Source organism: Schistocerca cancellata, chromosome 7 (assembly GCF_023864275.1).
Source record: "Schistocerca cancellata isolate TAMUIC-IGC-003103 chromosome 7, iqSchCanc2.1, whole genome shotgun sequence".
Taxonomy (NCBI): domain Eukaryota; kingdom Metazoa; phylum Arthropoda; class Insecta; order Orthoptera; family Acrididae; genus Schistocerca; species Schistocerca cancellata.
In genome coordinates, this window is record NC_064632.1 from 581,529,496 (window position 1) to 581,539,935 (window position 10,440).

Genomic DNA, 10,440 nt, shown 5'->3' on the forward strand with positions numbered 1-10,440 from the left:
TGATCCACCCATTCCTGTACGTTATTGTGGCGGTCAAAGACAGCCAACCGAGTGAACAGTGGCCAGTTAGCCCTGCCAATCATCCGCGATGGTGGCTGCTGCTCCAGCAATACACCATCCAGGAGATGAATGCGGATAGGGAAGTGATCGCTGGAATGAAGGTCGTCAATGACCTCCCAGTGAACAGAGTCGGTGAGGGTTGGAGAGCAGAAAGATAGGTCAATGGCTGAGAATGACCCTGTAGCAGTAGAGAAATGAGTCGGAGTACCTGTGTTGAGGATGCACAACACTTGAGATGTTAAGAGGCTCTCCAAAATTCGACCTCGAGCGCAAAGAGAAGTGGAGCCCCACGGGACATGATGGGCATTGAAGTCTCCCAGGAGGAGACATGGGCGGGGGAGTTGGTCGATAAGATCTGTGAGAGCGTCTACGGTCATTGCATCCAGAGGGGGTAAATAAAGGGAGCAAACGGTAAGCCTCCGAGGTGAATGAATTTCAACTGCAACTGCTTGCAGGTCAGTATCCAGGGGGAGAGCAGAGGAGTTGTGGTCATTATTGACAAACACAGCGACTCCGCCTTTGGCCCTTTCTCCAGTCAGGTCATCTTTGCAATATAACGTATAGCCCCTTAGTACAGGAGCATCAGATGGTTTTAAATGCGTTTCCTGTAAACACAAGCATAGGGGGCGTTGCCGTGCTAGGAGGTTCAGTTCCTCCACGTGTGCCCGGAATCCATTCATGTTCCACTGTATAATGGGAGCCATCTATCAGGGTGGGAGTACCTTCATCCTCACTTTCTGTCGGGGAGGAGAGCCCACAACAGGTGGAGGCTCAGTTTTGGGGCGAGATGATTGCCCCAGTCTGACATCAATCTCCATCGCCTCAGAAGAGGAGTCGAGAGAGACGTCAGAGAGAATGACATCCACATCAGGAGACTGTATAACTGCAGTCTCCTTTAGTGGGCGAGTCTTCAGCTTTGTCTTTGGCTTCGATGTTCTGGCCTGAGGTGGCATTGGATCCAAAACCTCAGAAGCAGTAGGGGGCGTAGCAGCGCTGGGCAGTGCACAAGACTGGACCCGGGAAGGGGCAGGAAGTTCCATGATGTCAGCTACCACGGCCTGGTCAGAAGGCCGGAGGGGAGCAGCAGGCGTCACAGGAACGGCAGCAGCACACGTACATTGACAAGCGCAGGTGCTAGTGCTAACAGTAGCAACCTCCGTTTGTGTAGCGGCATCGGTTTTCAAGACTGGTTGTTTGAGAACAGAAGAAAAGGAAGCAGCGAACGTGGGCGGCTGCATGGACTTGTAAATTTTCTTCGCCTCACCATACGGGATGCGTTTTGTAGTTTTTAGTTCCTGGATCTTCCGTTCCTCAAGGAAAACTCTGCATTCCCTACTCCACACAGGGTGATCCCCAGAGCAGTTGACACACTTGGGAGGAGAGGAGCAACCAACTCCCTCATGGGCGGCTTTACCACAATTCCCGCAAGTGGCTTCCCCTTTACAGCCGAGAGTAGTGTGTCCAAAGTGTTGGCATTTAAAACACCGCATGGGGTTGGGGTAGTAAGGCCGTACACTGAGACGTAGGAAACCTGCCTTCACATGCTCTGGCAATTTGGTACTGTTAAATGTAAGGATAAATGAGTCAGTATTTATGAGAGCACCATCCACCCGTTTCATAATGTGTTGCACGTCGACAATTCCTTCCCGGGACCATTCAGCCTTCAGTTCGTCTTGGGGAATGTCAACGAGATCTCTGCAAGTCACAACACCCTTGCTGTAGTTCAAGGTGCTGTGAAATTCAGTCTCCATCGCAAACTCCCCAAGAAATTGTGCCTTCTGAAGGTTCTGGACTTGCTGGAAGCTAGATGTTTCAACCAACAAGGTGCCATTTCGCAAGCGCTTTACAGATTTTAATGTGCCAGCAATACCTTCTAAGCCCTTCTGTATATAAAATGGCGAAACTTTTTCAAAACTCCCATCTTTTCTTTTAATTATGAAAAACACATTCTGCAAAGCAGCATGCTTTCTGTTACTACTACCTGAATCAGGAGGACTGGCTACACGAGCCCTCTTGTTGGATTGGGTGTTAGAACCCACCAGCGGTCCACCCTTTCCGCTGGCAGGAGAAGAATAAAAGTTCGAGGGTTCCATCTCGGTCCCACGAGCAGCTAGGGAACTAGAAGTCCACCTAGACAGAGCCCCACGTGCCTAGGTAAGCCTTATACAACTGGGGTGCGGCAGTTGCCCCAGAGATTGCCTGCATGCGACTATTCCACCCCAACAGCCATGCATCTTATAGGCGCGCAGCACACCGTAAGATTGAGGGGTTTTTATAGAGGTTTACCTTCCTCGCAATCCAGGCGGTCAAGCCAAGATTACCGTTCACCGCAGCACACAACATTCCACCGCCGCGCCATGCGGTGGTCGCTGAAGCATGTCCGGGGGTTACGGTGACAGGAGACTGGCGGCGCTGACCAGTCCCCAGCTCAGGATCCCGGGGTCGCCAAGCCCGTACTCAGCAAATGAATGCTGAGCCCCTGGGGGGAGATGCTCCGAGCAGAGCTGCAAGTCCCGTTTCTTCCTTGTACAAGTAATACTGAGCGCCATATTGACGATAACATTCTAGGGGCACCGAAAGTCGCATTTCGCACTCACCATCTGCATTTGGGACGTAAGGGGAAACGATACTCGTATACTCTGTACTCTCCACAAAACATGGTACAACAGCTTGCCTAACATAGCTGTGGGTACATATACTTAATGCCAGTAGAACAGTTGCTCTGTAGCTAACGATAACACCACCGTTGCAATTGCTAAAATTTTCATTATTAAATTGTGGCGTTATAGCATTAACGCCCTAAGTGTAAAAGCAGTACGTAGCTGGTTGGAATATCAACCGCATTCATTCAGCATTCTAACGCTACAGAATTAATCGAATAGAGAAGCCCATCTCAAACTGCGGAAGACTAAAAAATCATTTCTCTCCACTCTAATAGCGTTTATTGAATGGGCTAGAAACGCGGTTATACTACTTTCGGTAATTTATGACTACTGGCGAAGCCACGCAACTGTGGTCGTGTGTTGGTTCCGATCGCTGGCAACAATGCCAGGTTGAAACCATGGTTACTTCGCTCAGCTTGTGAAAAGTCAATCGGATCGCAGCAGACCGCGCTCTCGCAGTTCAAGTGCAGTGATTCTGTATTTTCTCGCTGAGCTAGCGGAGTTTGTACGTCGAGATGAGTAGTGTGTTACGGCTTCCTAGTATTACACTTCCAAACATACTAGACTGAAGAGACAAAGAAACTGGTACACCTGCCTAATATTATGTAGGGCCCCAACGAGCACGCAGAAGTGCCGCAACACGACGTGGCATGGACTCGACTAATATCTGAAGTAGTGCAGAACGGAACTGACACCATGAATCCTGCAGGGCTGTCCATAAATCCGTAAGAGTACGAGGGGGTGGAGATCTCTTGTAAACAGCACATGCCAAGGCACCCCAGATATGCTCAATAATGTTCATGTCTGTGGAGCTTGGTAGCCGGCGGAAGTGTTTAAACTCAGAAGAGTATATCTGGAGCCATTCTGTAGCAAATCTGGACGTGTGGGATGTCGCATTGTCCTGCTGGAATTGCCCAAATGCGTTGGAATGCACAATGGACATGCATGGATGCAGATGATCACACAGGATGCTTACGGATGTATGACCTGTCAAAGTCACATCTAGACGTATCAGGGGTCCCATCACTCCAACTGCACACACAACACACCATTACAGAGCCTTCGTCAGCTTCAACAGTCCCCTGCTGACACACGGGGTGCACGGATTCATGAGGTTGTCTCCATAGCCGTAAACGTCCATCCACTCGATACAATTTGAAACGAGACTCGTCCGCCCAGGCAACATGTTTCTAGTCATCAACTGTCCAACGTCGGTGTTGACGGGCCCAGGCGAGGTGTACAGCTTTGTGTCGTGCTGACGTCAAGTGTACACGATGATGTTTCCTTGAATGGTTCGCACGCTGACTCTTGTTGATGGACCAGCATTGAAATCGGAGACAATTTCCGGAATAGTCGCAAGGAATATTTTTCTTTAGAATAGACTATTAGGTATGCCACTCCTGTTTTTCCGTCACAGGCCTCAAACCCACCGTAGTTCATCTCGTTTTCCATTTCATCTACATCTACATCTACATGGATACTGTGCAATTCACATTTAAGTGCCTGGCAGAGGTTTCATCGAACCACCTTCACAATTCTCTATTATTCCAATGTCGTATAGTGTGCGGAAGGAATGAACAACTATACCTTTCTGCAAGAGCTCTGATTTCCCTTATTTTATCGTGGTGATAGTTCCTCCCTATGTAGATCGGTGTCAACAAAATATTTTCGCATTTCGAGGAGAAAGTTGGTGATTGGAATTTCATGAGAAGATTCCGTCGCAACGAAAAACGTCTTTCTTTTAATGATGTGCAACCCAAATCCTGTATCATTTCTGTGACACTCTCTCCCATATTTCCCGATAATACAAAACATTGTGCCTTTCTTTGAACTTTTTCGATGTACTCCGTCAGTCCTATCTGGTAAGAATCCAACACAGCGCAGCAGTATTCTAAAAGAGGACGGACAAGCATAGTGTAGGGAGACTCCTTAGTAGGTCTGTTACATTTTCTAAGTCTCCTACCAATAAAACGCAGTCTTTGGTTAGACTCCCCCACAACATTTTCTGTGTCTTCCTTCCAATTTATGTTGTTCGTAATTGTATATACCTAGGTATTTAATTGAATTTACGGCTTGTAGATTAGACTGATTTTTCGTGTAACCGAAGTTTAACGAGTTCCTTTTAGCACTAATGTGGATGACCTCACTCTTTTCGTTATTTAGGATCAACTGCCACTTTTTGCACCATTCAGATATCTTTTCTAAATCGTTTTGCAGTTTGTTTTTATCTTCTGATTACTTTATTAGTCGAAACAACCGAAGACGGCTGCTCAGATTGTCTCCCAAATCGTTTATATAGATAAGGAACGCCAGAAATCACATCTGTTTTACTCGATGACTTTCCGTCAGTAACTACGAACTGTGACCTCTCTGATAGGAAATCACAAATCAAGTCACATAGCTGAGACGATATTCCATAAGCACGCAATTTCACTACGAGCCTTCCGGAAATCCAGAAATACGAAATCGATGTGCAATCTCTTGTCAATAGCACTCAACACTTCATGTGAATAAAGAGCTAGTTGTGTTTCACAGGAACAATGTTTTCTAAACTAGTGTTGACTGTGTGTCAATAGACCGTTTTCTTCGAGGTAATTCATAATGTTCGAACACAATATATGTTCCAAAATCCTGCTGCATAGCGACGTTAACGACATGGGCCTGTAATTTAGTGGATTACTCCTGCTACCTTTCTTGAATATTGGTGTGACCTGTGCAACATTCCAGTCTTTGGTCGAGCGAACGGTTATATATGATTGTTAAGTACGGAACTAATGCATCAGCATACTCCGAAAGGGACCTAATTGGTATATAGTCTGGACCAGAAGACTTGCTTTTATTAAGTGATTTAAGTTCTTTCACTACTAAATGTTCAAACGTGTGTGAAATCTTATGGGCCTTAACTGCTAAGGTCATCAGTGCCTAAGCTTACACACTACTTAACCTAAATTATCCTAAGGACAAACACACACACCCATGCCCGAGGGAGGAATCGAACCTCCGCTGGGATCAGCCGCACAGTCCATGACTGCAGGGCCTCAGACCGCTCGGCTAATCCCGCGCGGCCCTTCACTACTCCGAGGATATTTACTTCTACGTTACTCATGTTGGCAGCTGTTCTCGATTCGAATTCTGGAATATTTACTTCGTCATCTTTTGTGAAGGCATTTCCGAATGCTGTGTTTAGTAACTCTGCTTTGGCAGCACTGTCTTCGATAGTATCTCCATTGCTATCGCGCAGAGAAGGCCTGATTGTTTCTTGCCGCCTATATACTTCACATACGACCAGAATTTCTTTGGCTTTTCTGCCAGGTTTCGAGACAAAGTTTCGTTGTGGGAACTGTTATAAGCATCTCGCATCGAAGTCCGCGCTAAATTTCGAGCTTCTGTAAAAGATCGCCAACCCTGCTTAAATTTGGCATGTTTGTTTCGTTGCTCCTGCAACAGTGTTTTAACCCGTTTTGTGTACCAAGGAGGATCAGCTCCGTCATTTGTTAATTTATTTGGTATAAATCAATTGCTGCGATACTGTTTCTTTGAATTTAAGATAACTAGGAGTTTATTGCGTTGTAAAATGTCCACGTTTGATTTCCACTCTTAAATGTTTTCCTAGCCTTAGGAACTGAAGGTGGGTAATCCCCATCGCTCAGTTGCGGGCGTGTAACACGTTGGCCCTACATAATGCTGTGGTCTTCCAAATGCGACAGGTACCATGTTTTGTAAACTGAATAAATACCAGTTTCCGGTGAGAAGAAAAGGGAGAGTGGTGTGTGTGGCTAACAGTTTACGCTGCACTTACTGTATGCGATAGCTCCTGACTGGAACCGAAACTTTCCTGCTCTAAATTTTTCAGGCACAAAACAAAATGCATACAAGTTTCCGCTCAGACAGATAATGTTTTTAATTTTGTGGTCTCCGTACATAATTCGTTAGTCGGACACCTCGTGTTTTATGCAGTCCATATGAAGTGCGCCTCTGGAGGCTAATAATAGGTTTTATTCTTGATGGTGTTCTACAGCTATTATAAATTGCAGGAATGATATCGTGTAAGACATTAGGCTGTTGTCAGTTTCCTGTGTGACCTGTTTCCGTCGAGGACCATTAACCAGCACAGATTTCTGTTAACAGCAAGATTTATACATCAGTTAGAAATAACATTTGTTATAAATATTATACCCTTGACATTGTATTTTTATCGGATATTTTTATGTGTAGCTCCTACAGTTAGTAAAATTCTGAATGTGGCAATGGTCTTTAAGCGAAACTGATCGCACATCAAAGAAGTAATTAAAAAGCAATTTAAGGTGTTACATGACATTTCTACAAAATAGTATCCTATAATACAGAACTAATTTAACAGGACAGTTACAGATAAAGTAAATATTATATAAATGCCTCATAGGATAGTACGATAATTTTATGACACGTTAATCACTTGTTAATTTATGTAGCTAAAAGTTCGTCTGTATGTTTGTTTCATGTTCTGTAAGGTGCCTCTGTACTCGTATATGGTTACACCGTTCCCCACTAGTAAGTTTTTCTGACTCTTGAGGAGCACGTTTCTCCACGACATCTGCAGCAAGTTCATGGTCCTACGATCTCTTCGGAGATAACGGGACAAAATACAGTTGGCGTCTTCATCGGACCCATAGTCAGAGCAGGGATAAAGGCCCATACTGATTCGATACAGGGGTTGGCAAAACTTCCTATGATTAAATCTGAGGTGGGATTTTGGCACTTGGAAGTTTTCGTTGCAATTGCTTTTGTCGTAGCAACGACGTTTTGACAAATCGAGGACCATTGCAACATAACCTCTGGGCTTGGCTTCACATGAAAGATTAGTTTGTTATTGCAAATTTGGGTCTTGATTGTACATAGGAAGTCATAAGGTGGTAGGTAGTTCGTCGTATACCATCAACCAGCGTACACTGCCTGTTCTTCCCAGCAAATGATTATCCATTGCCTTTAATGCCACAGTGATTCTTACTAAAATTTGTCTGTATGGTGACTAGTGTGGGGAAAAACTTTTCACCACCAGAATTTGGCAGGCAAGAGAAGGAAAGTCGGTGGTATAAAGTTCCTGATCGCTAATGTCTCAGATTAAAGTCCTAAACTTTCCTCTTTGTCTCTCGAAATGTGGGCTCGTGGCACTGTTTTTGATAATCATACAACAGAAACATATCACGGCGTAATGAGCTTATGCCTCCGGGTTTCACAGCCAACAATAGCATCTGCTGCTTCTTTCTTATTGCTGAAAAAGCCGTAACAGATAACAAATTTCATAGATAAGATGCCAGATTTCTTCATCTCATTTTCTAATAGGGTTATTTGCCTCAGTAAAGGAATGTATGTACGGACTGGTGCAGCACATAAAATCATCTACTCAGTCAAACGCCTTGGAAAGATCAGCTGGCGATATTTTATTATTTGAGGATTTTTATTTTTAATGAACGAATGTATAAACAGCATTTTCAGTCCACCAATCATCCTAGAATTCCTGATTATCAGTACCGAAGACTGTCGACTGTAACCGTATTTTGTGATTGGGAACCCGCTAACTCACTATCTCCTCTCCAGTTTCAATGGCTGAAAAAGAACCGAACCTCTACAGTCTAAAAGAGCCCACTCTGCCGTGTGAAGTGGAGAATGAAGATTACAAAAGCACAGAGATATCTGGATGGAAGAACAAAGATACAGAGCAGTGCACGTTAATCTAATAAGAGTACAAAGAATACAATGAAAGATTTTTAAAAAAAGGAGGTGTGTGTGTGTGTGTGTGTGTGTTTGAGAGAGAGAGAGAGAGAGAGAGAACAGATACATTGCACGTCTTGGGCAAGTCATCGACTTTCGCTCTGAGACGCTACACTGTTATTCAAAGACCGCGTTCCTTATCATCTTTAAGATGGACGAATTGTCCCAGGAATAAATTTGTTCCAATCCCACAATTTCTGTCAAGGTTTTCGTGAAATTTTCTCACATCAGGCATAGGAACAAAAGAATCTGTAAGTAAGGGTCTTGTCTCTGAGCCACATTTCTGCAAGATTTCATCTATGGTGTGTCCTTGTTTTGTCTGACCAGCTCTGATTTTTAATACTACGGATATGATTGGTCCTTAGTGATTTCCGTTGCCCTCAAGTAACAAGCTCATTTTCCCACGCGAAAACCCCCCCAGTTGGCGAAAAATGTCCCCTGTAAGATCAGTTGACTGCCAGTAACTCTTCTCGTCACCCGTGCTCTGGCAGACCTCCGTGTCCAGTACTGGAGTTGTTCTGTGGCTGCTGAGCAGGAGTCTCCCCTGTTTACCGCTGTGTTCATTCTGCCTGCAAGTTCTGAGAAAGAGAACGACAGTCCTTCGTTAAGGAATTGAAGTGTCTGTGTTTGTAGGTGCTATTATTCGCTGACGCACAGGTAAAAGAAATTCGTAATACGTAGTTTTGTGTTACTGTTGTCTGGGGACGCGCAAAAATGTGTTCAATTTAGAGGGTAAATATTTAAGAACAAACGAAGCAGTCTAGAATTTAGAGACTTTTTGAAATAACTGTAAAACTTCATGTTAATAACCATGTGTAAAATTATAAATCAGTTCCCCAAAATTGGCTGTGTCGAAGGTTTACCATGTAACGGAAGTGAAAGTATGAAACTAAGTTAAAATTGTCGTTCAACACACGCGCTTCACAACATTCTGTTATTAAGAATAATGCTAACAATAATGCAATATCTCTAGGATTTTGACAACACATTGATCTCGGATTTCCTCAAACAAATTCTCATTCTAACCAGTCTGTTTTTTGTTCTTCTTTGCAGCTTGTCACAACAGCAGCATCTTACGTCGACATGTAAGTAAATTTATTAATATCCCAGTTGAAGATTACTTTAAGTGTAATCTACAGTTAGCGGCATCATTGACTCATACAGGGATTGTACAGAAATTGGGGAAGACAGCGACAAATATATGCTCGAACGCAAATGCAGACGATAGCCGAGCACGCAGGTTGCGCCGTTGTATTCGACCACGACCGGTGCCTGTGGAATGTCTTCGACGGGTCGCAGGAGTCAATCGTGTTCTGTGTAGGTGAGAGAGCGTTTTGTCGGCGCTGAGTGAATTCGAGCGTTGGCAGATTGTCGGTGGTCGTGTGATAGGTGCTTCCATAAGCAACGCAGATGGAGTGTTTCAAGAGGCACCCTATAGAAGCTATATACGCATACTGGGAAAGCGGAGAAATGTCATCCACTAACCCACAGCGCGGACGGTGGTGTGTGTCGAGTGATTGTGCCACAAAGTCGTGAAGAGAAGTGTGACGTAAACTTGAGGACGAGATCTGCAAAAGTCGCTGCAGAACTGAACATTACACTCACGATGGCTGCCAGCCCCAAAACAACACGGAGGCTGCTCCATAGGCTGGAACTGCAGGGCATGTTGGAACTGCAAAACCACTGATCAGTGATGCAAATGCGCTTAACAGGAAGACGTGACGACGAAGCCACAAAACCTCAACTATGACGCAATGGCTGTGTTTTCGTCCCAATAGTGAAGCGTGGGTCTGGTGATTATTGGGGCAGCCCCATCGTGTTATTCCGTGGACCCCAAGATTACTCTGCATTCTCGCATTACTGCCAAGGATTATCTGGCAGATCAGGTCCATCCCAGCGCACAATATTCGTTCCCCAATGGGGTTTTTCTAATCCAAGGTGACAGGGTCCCTGTTTGCACAGCTGG